This window comes from Hemicordylus capensis, chromosome 2, assembly GCF_027244095.1.
Source record: "Hemicordylus capensis ecotype Gifberg chromosome 2, rHemCap1.1.pri, whole genome shotgun sequence".
NCBI lineage: Eukaryota > Metazoa > Chordata > Lepidosauria > Squamata > Cordylidae > Hemicordylus > Hemicordylus capensis.
Window position 1 is genome coordinate 234,099,273 of NC_069658.1, and position 12,033 is coordinate 234,111,305.

General features: G+C 47.3%; 1 pseudogene; it reads right to left on the reverse strand.

Annotated features, from left to right (window-relative positions):
• Window positions 1-12,033, reverse strand: part of LOC128343846 (zinc finger protein 850-like) — a 46,199-nt pseudogene that overhangs the window by 20,206 nt on the left and 13,960 nt on the right.

Sequence of the window (12,033 nt, forward strand, 5' to 3'; positions counted from 1 at the left end):
AAAGTCTAAAAACAAAAGAAAACCTTTTCCATATTAGCATTGTTTGGAGTCCATGCTTCTTAGATTTCTTTTAACGAACCCATAGCCACATGTAGCCATGGACATGCTTCTCCTTGCCTACCGCCTTTGGCAATGCCTTTGTGAACTTGATGCTTGGATCTCCCTGATAAGACCCACCCCCTTGGCCTTGAAGAACTGCTGCACTCTCTTGGTTTCTACCACCTCAACCCATGTTTTAGCTCTGCTAGCCAATCAGGGTAACCAACCCTTGCCTCATTAGTGTTTATATGCCAATGCCAGAAGTTTGCAGGCCAATATGAGAGAGTTGGAGTGCTTAATTGCAGACAAAAACATAGATATAATGGTGGAACAGTCGGGCACAGTTATTCCTGGATAGAAACTCTATAGAAAGGACAGGAAGGGGTGGATTGTGGGTGGAGTAGCAGTGTATGCTAAAGAAGGGGTGCAATCTAAGAAACTAGAAAACCAGTTTAATCCATGGCATCTCCAGGTAGGGCTGGGATAGACTCCTACCTGAAACCTTGGAGAGCTGCTGCCAGTCAGTGGAGATAACACTGAGCTAGATGGACCAATGGTCTGACTATAAGGCAGCTTCTTATGTTCCTTCCAATGTTTCTAGGACAAAAGAGACCAAATTTCCAGATACTCTAAATGCCTGCACCTTAGATTTGTTGCTCATGGAACCAACTACAGGGAAGGTGACCCTGGACTTAATCCTGAGTGGTACTCAGGACCTGCAGTGAGATGTCAGTGTCATGGAAGCAACAGGGAACAGTGACCAGAGCGTGATCAAATTCAGCATACATGCAAGTGGAGAATTGCCAAGGAAGTTCAACACAAATACTCTTGACTTCAAAAGAGGAAACTTCTCAAAATGAGGGGACTGATGAAAAGAATGCTGAAAGAGAAAGCCAGGAGGATCAAATAAATCCAGAGTGCATGAAACTTATTTTAAGCCATAACAGAAGTTCAGTTAGAAGGTATATCAAAAGAAGAAAAGATAACACCAAGTCCAGGAGGATGCCAGCATGGCTAACAAGTCGAGTTAAGGAAACCACACAATTCCCAAGGAAACCATTCTTTCCTTGAGAAAACGGAAGTTCTGCCCAAATGAGAACAGAAAGGAACAAAAGTATGGCAAAGGATATGGAAGAAGATAATAAGGGGTGTGAGGAAAAACTGCTTGAGGAACATATGGCTAAAAGCATACAGAACACAATCTTCTTTAAACACATCAGAAGCAGGAAACCTGACAGGGAGGCAGTCAAACGGGTGTCAAACTGTGGCTCTCCAGCTGTTGTTGGCCTACAACTCCCATCATCCCCAGTCACCATGGCCAGTAGCCAGGGATGATGGGAGTTGTAGGCCAGCAACATCTGGAGGGCCTCAGTTTGACACCCCTGCATGACAAGGGAGTAAAAAGGGATGATTAAGGAGGTTATGTCACCTTAAGGGGCACAGTGGGGAAATGCTTGACTAACAAGCAGAAGGCTGCCAGTTCGAATCCCCGCTGATACTATATCGGGCAGCAGTGATATAATAAGGTGCTGAAAGGCATCATCTCACACTGCATGGGAGGAGGCAATGGTAAACCCCTCCTGTATCCTACCAAAAGGAAACCTCAGGGCTCTGTGGGCGCCAGGAGTCAAAATTGACTTGACGGCACATTTTAGCTTTAAGGAGGTTATAGAGATTGCAAAGAAGCTGAATAAGTTCTTTGCATCTGTCTCCACTGCACAGGGCATATACTTGCACTTCAGCTGTGCTTATCTGGAAAGGAGGCTGAAGAACCAAGTCAATCAGAAGTGGCAAGAGATGATGTTCTAAGCCGTGCCGAAACAAATTAAAATGAACAATTCACTGGGGCCAGATGGCATCTACCCAAGAGTTCTTGAAGAACTCAAATGTGAAATTGCTCACCTCCTAGCAAAACTGTGCAACGTGTCCCTTCAATCAGGCTCTGTGCCAGAGGACTGGAAAATAGGGAAGTGCACGGACTGCAGAGGTGCAGTCCGACGCCGCGTGTGTGTGTGTCGCTTTAAGGGCGGGGGGTTGTACTTACCCCTCCTGCCGCTTTCCCCCCTCCAGTGCTCCATTTTAAAGTAAAATCTTCGGGGCAGCAGCGTTCCTCCCTGCCGCCCCTGCCCCCTTGTTGACTGCCAAACACGGAAGTAACGTCCGTGCATGTGCGTGCTGCTGATGTACGCACGCGCCGCTGAGGTCACACACGCTGCACGGCGCGCACGTACGTTACTTCTGCGTTTGGTAGTCAACAAGAGGGCAGGGGCGGCAGGGAAGAACGCTGCCGCGCCGAAGATTTTACTTTAAAATTGAGCGCCGGAGGACGAAAAGCGGAGGGAGGAGTAAGTACAACCCCCCCCGCCCTTAAAGCGACACCTCCCACCCCACCCCCGGCATCAGACTGCCGGACCGGGCAACATGCGAACCGGTTCACAGACCTCCAACATGGCCTGCGGACTGGTTCGTGCACATCCCTACTGGAAAAGAGCCAATGTAGCACAGTTTTCCAAAAAGGGATCCAGGAGGTTACAGGCCAGTTAGCTTAACATCTGTTCCAGATAAATTGATGAAAAATGTAATTAAAGATAAAATTGTTAAACATATAAAAGAAGAGGACTAATCACTAATCTTTTGGCGTTCATTGACGGTGTCAACAGCCATCTGGATAGAGGTGTTCCATTTGAGATAGAATACTTGGACTTTCAAAAAGCCTTTGACAAAGCCCATCATCAAAGGTTCATGAGTAAACTTAGCAGTCATGGTATAAAGAGACAGGTTCATTCATGGACTGGCTGAAAGACAGGAAACAGAGGGTAGGAATAGATGGGCAATTTTCACAATGGAAAGAAGTAAGAAATGGGGTCCCTCTGGCATCTGTATTGGAACCAGTGCCTTTTAATTTATTATTTCATTTTATTCTAATTTATTCATAAATGATCTAGAAATTGGGGTAAGCTGTAACGTGGCCAAATTTGCAGATGACACAAAACAAAACTATTTAAGGTAATGAAATCCAAATTGGATTGTGAAGAGCTCCAAAAGGATCTCTTCAAACTGGATGAGTGGGTAACAACATGACAAATGTGGTTCAAAGTGTGAAGTGATGCAAGCTGGTGGGCGGGAAGCAGGGAGGAATTCCACATTTAAACAAACACTGATGAGGTCTGGGCTGTTGGTGACTGCCCAGAAAAGGGATTTTGAGGTCGTGGTATACCACTCATTGAAAGTGTCGACTCGGTGCGGCAGCTGTGAAAAAGGCAAATTCTAGGCTAGGGATCATTAGAAAGGGGCTTGAAAACAGAACTGTTAATATTATAATACCATTACAAACATCTATGGTGCAGCTACATTTGGAATACTGTGTACAGTTCTGGTCACCAATTCTAAAAATAAATAAATTATAGAACGGGAAAGGTGCAGAAGAGGACAACCAAAATCATCAGGGGTCTAGAGCACCCTTATGAGGCAAGGTTACAACATTTGGGGCCTTTTGTTTAGAAAAAAAGCAACTAAGGAGTGACATGATAGAAGTTTATAAAATTATACATGGTGTGGAGACAGAGGATAGAGAGAAGCTTTCCTGCTTCACTAGAACCAGAGGTCATCCCATGAACACAATTGCCAAGAAATTTAAGATTGACAAAAGGAAGTACTTTCCCCACACAATACATAATAAATCTGTGGAATTCTCTACCACAGGATGTGGTGATGGTCACTACCAACTTGGATAGCTTTAACAGGGGTTCAGACAAATTTGTGGAGTCTAGCAATGATTACTGCTCCTGATGGCTACAGGCTACCTCCAGGTTTTGGCAGAACAGCTCTGAATACCAGTTACAGGGGAGCAACACAGCAGGAGAGAGAGAGCATGCCCATAGGCAGGAGGGCCACTGCAAGAAACATGATGGTGGATTAGGTAAGCTAAGCCCCAGGTCTGATCCAGCAGGGCTATTCTTATATTCCTGCTCTCTGGGAGCTGCCTTCACCCTCATTATCCGCAAAATTGCAAATACCACATTGTATAAAAATAGTTTTTATTTTCAAAAGTTGCCAGTCTGTGCAGACAATACTGAGCTAGATGCCAGCGTGGTGTAGTGGTTAGAGTGCTGGACTAGGACCAGGAAGACCAGAGTTCAAATCCCCATTCATCCATGAAACTAGCTGGGTGACTCTGGGCCAGTCACTTCTCCCTCAGCCTAACCTACTCCACAGGGTTGTTGTGAAAGAGAAACTTAAGTCTGTAGTACACCGCTCTGGGCTCCTTGGAGGAAGAGCGGGATATACATGTAAAAATAAAATAAACAAAAATATAATAAAGGTGGACCAATGGTCTGACTCAATATATGGCAGCTTCCTACGTTCCTATGAATTGGGCTACAGCCATGGAAGGAAGCCAAGCCTCCTCTCCTCCCCTGCCCTCTGGATCTTACTGTTGCTTTTTTTAATTTTCGAGACCATCTTGTTAAAATCCAGCATTTCTCTTTCTTCAGAGCTCAGAGGAGGAATCTGTGTGTCAGGGTGATGCGGGACAGCAGCTTCCGAGCGGGGGTGTCGGTTCAGCGGGGAGAGGGCCTTCTTCTCCCCACTCTGGAACTCCCCGCCCCGTCACTTTCCAGCACCCCCTCCACTGCCTTGCATGCATTGTCCGTCTTCCCTGCTGCACCCCACATGCACTCGGTACTCACCAGGCTCCCGGCTGTGGCTGATGCTGCAGAGGCGGGAGAGGAGGAGGACTTGAGGGTGGGGAGGCTCCTTCAGGGCAGAGCCCTTCCCCCTCACGGTCCTCTCTAGGAGTATGCACTCGCTGGATTTAACCCTCCACCTGCCCCATCCCTCCAAATCCTTTTTCCTTCCCAGCATAAGCAAGAACGCAGCGCGGATTTCAAGGCTTCTGCTAGCTAGAGGGAGATGATGAAGGAGGAGGAGGAGAAGAGAACGAGGCAGGAGCTGGGTCTCGGCAGAGCTCCCAGGAGTCCGGACCCAGGAGTCCCCTTTGCTCGAAATTTTCAAAGAGAGGTTACCTGGAGCCTAACCTACCTCACGGGCTTGATGTGAAGATAAAAAGAACCTTTTACACCGTCCGGAACTGCTTGGAGGAGAAGTGAGATATACATGCTAAACAAACAAACAAACAAGCTATACACATAATTAAAAGGGTGGGATGGAGAGCGAGGGGAACAATCCCCTTTCTGAGTTAGAATCCTTCTGTAACATAGGAACATAAGAAATTGTCATATATTGAGTCAGACCATTGATCCATCCAGCTCAGTATTGTCCTCACAGACTGGCAGCAGCTTCTCCAAGGTTGCAGGCTGGAGTCTCTCTCAGCCCTATCTTGGAGTTGCCAGGGAAGGAACTTGGAACCTTCTGCATGCATGCAAGCAGATGTGCTCTTCCCAGAGCAGCCCCATCCCCTAAGGGGAATATCTCTTACAGTGCTCACATGTAGTCTCCCATTCAAGTGCAAACCAGGGCAGACCTGCTTAGCAAAGGGGACAATTCATGCTTGCTACCACAAGACCAGCTATCCTCCTATAGACCTGGATTTGGGGATGCAAAAAGCCTCAAGGTTTTGGTCCTGCCCAATGTTTCTGCAACCAACAGATGTTGCCTTGCATCTTGATCAGAAGAAAAAGGGCCTAGGGGTTTAGGGTGCCCTCCCACTGCAGGAGGTTTTCTTATCTTAGACATTTAGTGTTGGAAGGGGGCAAGGGGTCTTAGAGAGGTTTTCTAGTCCGGTCCAACCCTCCGTGCAGGTAACTGCTACAGCATCTCTGATGGATGGCTGCAAGATTTATTTTTAACATTTATATTCCACTCTTCATCTGAGGGATCCAGAATGGTGTACATGGTTTATGTTTGTCCTGACAATAATTCTGTGAGGTAAGTTAGGCTGAGTGATAAGTGACTGGCCTAGAGTTACCCAGTGAGTTTCATGGCTGAGGGTAATTTTGAACCTGGGTCTCCCCAGTCCTAGTCCTGGACTGTCACTCTAACCTCTATGCCATGGTGGCTCTCTTATTGGTCAGATAAATGATTGGCCGAAACCAGAGGTGCTCCTAGGTAATTTTGGAGCCTGGACCTAATTGGGCCATCCATGTGCTAGATGGAACATGGTTTCTGAGTGGAAGTAGGTCTTCTCTTCCAAAGCTGACTCCTTCCCTACTCTCAAACAAAGGAAATTTTTTGCCCCTTTATGATATACAAGGATTTCTCCAGTCTCTCCAAGTTCCATTTCTTCCTCATCATCATCCCCAAATGAAAGCAGGAAGAGATAGGCTGTGGGAGACTGGATCCCCTAAGGTGTTTTGGAGCAATCCCAGAATGACATTTTCCTATTTACAGACTGAAAAAGGTGCAGAAGAAAAAGAGGGGAAGCTTTTATATATTTTGAGGAGTCTGTGGGTGTGTTTGTGTGACAGAAAGTCATACTTCATGAATAACTACAGATGCCAAATTTTGTGTACACAATCTGCCACTGAAATTAGCTGAATGAACTACTTTTTACACTGGAATATGCTTGAGGAAAGGCTTGATTTGTTTTTGGTTTTTTTGTATTAAAGAAGAAATTCTGAATATAATGATTAGATTCTAAGGGTTACTGTTCTCAACGGATGGAACATTATTCAATAAAAAAAAAACACTAGCTGATCTGGAGCAGAGCATCTATGCCCCTAGTTCATTCCCCCCTTCATCCCCAGTCTGTTCTACTCTTCCCATGCTACTTTCCCTCCCTCCGTCCTCCCCGCCCAGCCACTGGCCTAGCAGGCGCTTCCCCCCTCCCCGCCCTTATCCCTTTTCTCGCTGGCCTGCCTGACCAGCACTTCCCTTCTCTCCCCTCCCCGCTCACTGGTGGTGCTTTCTGTTGTGGGCCAGCCTGGACGTTTCCCTTTCCCTTGCCAGCCAGCTGGCACTTTCCCTCTGGCTGACCGGCTGCCGCCAGCATTTTCTCCCCCGTCCGTCCCCATCACTATCCCCCAGGCAGCTGCTCACAAACTCTCACGAGAGCTGCCACGTATGGGATTAGTGATGGGTACGTTTAGAAGAATTATATATATAGCTGTTTGACATTGACACCCTACAGATTTGTTCTTTTATTTCCCCTTAGCAAGCACATTAATAAAAACATTTATCTTACTTATACACATAAAATGTGTATCTGTTATAAATTTTGAAGTGTTTCTTTGTGGATTTGTTTGTGCAAAATAAAGTCACACTTCCCAATTACCCAGAGATACCACATTTTGCATACACAATCTCACCACTTACAGTAGCTGAATCCACTACTTTTTACCCCGGAATATGCTGGGGGAAAGCTGTAAAAACTTTTAAAAATGCAAAATGACCTTGCCCGGTCAATGATGGGCTTCACCTCCTAGTAAATAATATACTGAAGGGGTTGGTTAAATGGCAGGCCTTAATTCAATTCCCTATTGAACCCACAAACCAGATCCCCTTTCTTCCCTGGAGCCATTGAATAAAACCCCAGAATAAAGTGACTTCATTTCCTACTCTTTCCATCATTACATCAGCTTCCTGATTGGAGCCACACAACCTGCTTCCTTTCAGCCTTCCCCGTTGATCAGCTCCAGTGTGTCTGCCCTCACACTCTCCTCCCTGGGCCACCATGCCCCCTCAGTGCTTCTCAGATTCTCTTCTGAGCTCCCTCGGACACTTTCCCGAGGCACTGATCCCTCAAAAAATCCACTTCCTCTCCTCAGAATCCTCAGCCCGCACGAGCCAATCATAATCCAGTTATCAGACTTGAAACTGCTTGGCCAGTACCTTCCCCTGTGGAGCTCTAATATTGGTCTGTTCAACATGGCATCTAAACTCCACTATGGTCTGGCTACAGACAGAACTAGAATCAGCCAGCCAAGTAAACATACCTGCTAACTGAGCAAAGAGGCACCTTTCTAAAGTGGCGATTCTCTTTACTGAGCAGGGGGAGAGCAACTGGCCCTATCCATCCCCAGCACAGCATTCCTCCAGTGGCTGTTGCTGGTGTCCATCTTGTGTTTCTTTTTTAGATTGTGAACCCTTTGGGGAATGGGAGCCATTTTAATTTATTGCTATATATCTGTGTAAACCGCTTTGGGAACTTCTGTTGAAAAGCAGTATATAAATATTCGTCATATTCGTATATCTAAGACACCCAGTTAAAATAGGCCCTGTTGGGAACTTTTGTCAAAAAGGGGTATATATAAATATTTGACATATACATATACCCTTTGCTAATTTACAATGGATCTGCTTCAATTCATCCAGAGTACCTGTATTCGACCCAAGAAAACCACATGGCTCTGTGGTCGCCAGGAGTCGACACTGACTTGACAGCACTTTACCTTTACACAGATTTTGCCACAGGCTCTGTATGTTTGGGGGCTGGCTCTTAGATCCAAAGAAACTTTGTCAAGACCGAGTGTAAATCACTTCTTAATCCCGTTCCCCATTCCCTCTCTGGGACCCATGCTGTTCTTGTAGGGTCCAAGGCCATCAATAATAGCAGATCCTGATTTCTCCAAGGCAGAGAAGTCTCGATTGGATCCCAGAGAGAGCCTGCTGTTCACGTGGCTTGTGCAAGAGACTGAAGGAAGTGCCATCTTGCTGGGTAGGGAAGAACAGGGTGAACTTGCCCATCTGCAGCTGAAATGTTGTTTCCAAGGAGGCTGTCTGCTGATTACTTCCCCTCCCTTCTTCCCTGGAAGATACAAGAGCAGCAGCTTGCATGCCCAGACTGAGGATTAATGATGCACATTTTAACCTTGGGTTAAAATGGATGGATTTGGGCCAGGCAACAAACAGATCTGTTTTGTCCTTTTCGGTCTCCTTCACGGGGGGCAAACTCAAACTGGCTCCTCATTCTAGGCCTTCTCCTCTTCACGATGAAGCAGCCTCTGTGCAGTTGGCCCAGATAGGGGAAGAGATCATGCAGGTGGCCACAGCCTGGGGCCCTCTGTCTGTCCCCTACATATCTTCCTGGGCCTTGAAGGATCTGCCCCCCTCCCTCAGTTTTGACTGTTCAAGTCACCCTCTAAGAAGACGTAGAAGGCCAGTGAGAGGGCTTTGGGCTCTGCAGGAGAACTCCCAGCTACCTCATCTTTCTTGCCCAGGGGCTAGCCACCATTGGGTGACCAGGTTCAAAGAACCCGGGCCGTCACCCCTCAGGGGCCGTGCCCTGTGGCCCTGACACTCCCCTTGCATTTGATGTCAGACGGGGGGGGGGCATGGTTTAGCTCCTGAATGGGGCCACGTGGCTCCATTCGGGAGTTAATTGGCCAGCGCCGAGTTTGCAGCTTGGCTAGGAGCAGCTCTCCCTGCCTTAAAGGCAGGGACAGTTGCTTCTGGCTGCACTGCAAGTGCAGCACTGGCCCCAATCTAGCTCCCAAACGGGGCCGCACAGCCCTGTTGGGGAGCTAGACTACGCCCCCCTGTGTCTGACGTCAGATGCGGAGGGCGTGGCTAACCGCCCACATCTGTCATCAGATGCAGGGGTGGGGCGAGGGGGGGCCGCTGGACATGGGCCACCGCAGGCCATCCTCCACCCGTGTTCCTGCCTCCATCAATCACTCCACTAAGTTTAAGGAGAAAATGTTCTTTTCTTCTTTCAGGGTCCAGTGACCTTGGAGGATGGAATATCTACTCCACTGCCAATCCCAGCTTTTACTACGGATTTGGGGGAATTCCCCACTGCTTCAGAGAATACAAATACAACTAATATTTAAATCACACCTTTCAACAAAAGTTCCCGAAGCGGTTTACATAGATTTGCAAGCCCTTTGGGGATAGGGCGCCCATTTATATATTTATTTGCTGATTTCTTTCTTTCTATGTAAACACTTTGGGAACTTCAGTGGAAAAGTGGTATATAAATTTTGTCATATAGATATAAATAAACAGGGATGTGGGTCGAGGCAGCGGTTGGCTCAGGCGGCGTGCACATCTCACTTTTGCAGGCGACTTCTGCTCGGGGGCTCCTCCAGGGGCAAAACTCAGCACCCCCAGGGCCGTAGCTAGGGGAGAGGGGGCCCTATTCACCTTTATCCCCCTAGTGGCCCCTTGGCGTGAGGGAGATAATGAAGAAAATAGGGAGGGGTGGATCTGGGTTGGCCTCAGAGCTGGGGGCCCTGGGTTCTTTGAACTCATAAGCTCAATTATAGCTGCATCCCAGCTAGGAAGAGAGAAGGTGATGATGTGCAAAAAGAGGCATAGCCCTTCCCAGCACTTTCTCCATAGAGCTCCTAAGAGAAGGCTGCATCTCTCTTGAAGAGCCCTCCAGGCACTGAGGGAAACACAGTAGTGTTTGGAGGTCAGCACAGTGGCAAATGGTTCTCACACTGAAGGGTTTTTGCCAACGTGCCCCCTGCCTGAAAAATAATTTAAAATCCTTGGTCTAAGGTTGCCAGAACAGAGCCTTCTCAGCAGTGGCTCCAAGACAGAGGAACTCTGGTCCCAGGGAGGTCCCCTCTGCTGCGCCATCTCTTTTGGTTTTCAGGCACAAGGCAGAGGCAGCTTTATTTTCAAGGGAAGCAACACAGTTTACAATTCTGGCTGATAAAAGTGGCAGATTTTGCCGCTGCTGTGATTTTGGTTTTCCCTCCCTTCATTTCTGCTGGTTTTTTTTTTTTTATGAACAGGTATAAACAAGCAATTCTATAGTTACTTGTAAACTGCCCTGAGCCATTTTGGAAGGACGGTATAAAAATTGAATGAATGAATGAATAAATATATAGTTGTTTTAATGCATTTTGTTAACTACGCTAATCAAAATGGGGGATATCAATATTTCAAAATCATCACCAATATATGGTGGAGATAAAAGAAATGAGCATGGAACAGCCCTTCCTAGAACGTTCCACACTTATCCAGTGACCCCCCCCCCAAAAAAAAATTGGGGTGGAAATGGGGATTTCCAGGATAGCACATTTTCAGTTCCTGGAAGATACCAGGCTGAAAAAGATGCACTTACCTGCAGCTTTTCCTGCCTCTTGGCCTCTGCCTGGCTCAGGAGGAAGCCTTCTGCCAGGGAATTGGTCTCTGCTCTGCATTCTCTGACCCAGCTCTCCATCTCCGGGGGGAGGACGGTCAGGAACTGCTCCAGGATCACCAAGTCCAGGATCTGCATCTTTGTGTGCTTTCCTGGCTTCAGCCACTGACTGCAAAGGCTGTGGAGTTGGCTGTAAACCTCTCGGGGCCCTTCGGCCTCCTGGTAGCAGAATTGCCTGAAGAACTGGTGTTGTACATTTGGGCTGGAGGTGTCCACACCCAGCATCTTCTGCATGGTGCATAGGTGGAAATATGGGCAAGGGGACACAGTCGTCTGGGGGCCTGCTGCTTTGACGGGCCCCCCAGACACGTCACATGTCTCCCCATTGCCCACCTGCCCAGCCCCAAGGCCCCTCACTCAGCCAGTCCCCTGTTTGTTCTCCTGGCCTGCAATCTAAGCAGCCTTCTCTCCCTGAACTCCAGTGCCGAAGGAAGAGAGGCAGGCAGAGTGGCCACCAGAGTTCTCTGCAGACCCTCTGCCCAGGCCAGCCAGCCCAGCCTTTGCCAGGTAGAATGTCAATTCCTTTTTGTGATTTCCCCCCCACCCATATATAGGGATCTGCTTGTCATAGGGCTTTAATATGGTGGGGGCAGACTGAGAAGTCTCTGAATATTTAATTTAAAACAGATTGGAAAATTTGCTGGCTTAAAAAACGCAATCTAAAAAGTCCTATAAGTGGCTTGTTTCATGGCAGAAAATTACAAAAACTTCTGGAACAAACAATATTATATTATATTTATTTATTCATTTATAAATGCACTTAGGTTCAACTTGTTTTGCAACACAGAAGGTCTGAGTGAGAACTATGAAGCATGTGTTGTGCTTTTATTTTATTTTTCTTGTGTGTGAACTGCTCCCCAATAACATGCAGAGACTTCAGGGTAAATCTGGCCAACATGAGAATGCAGCACCTCCATTCCAGAGGAGATGTGTGTTAACGCCCC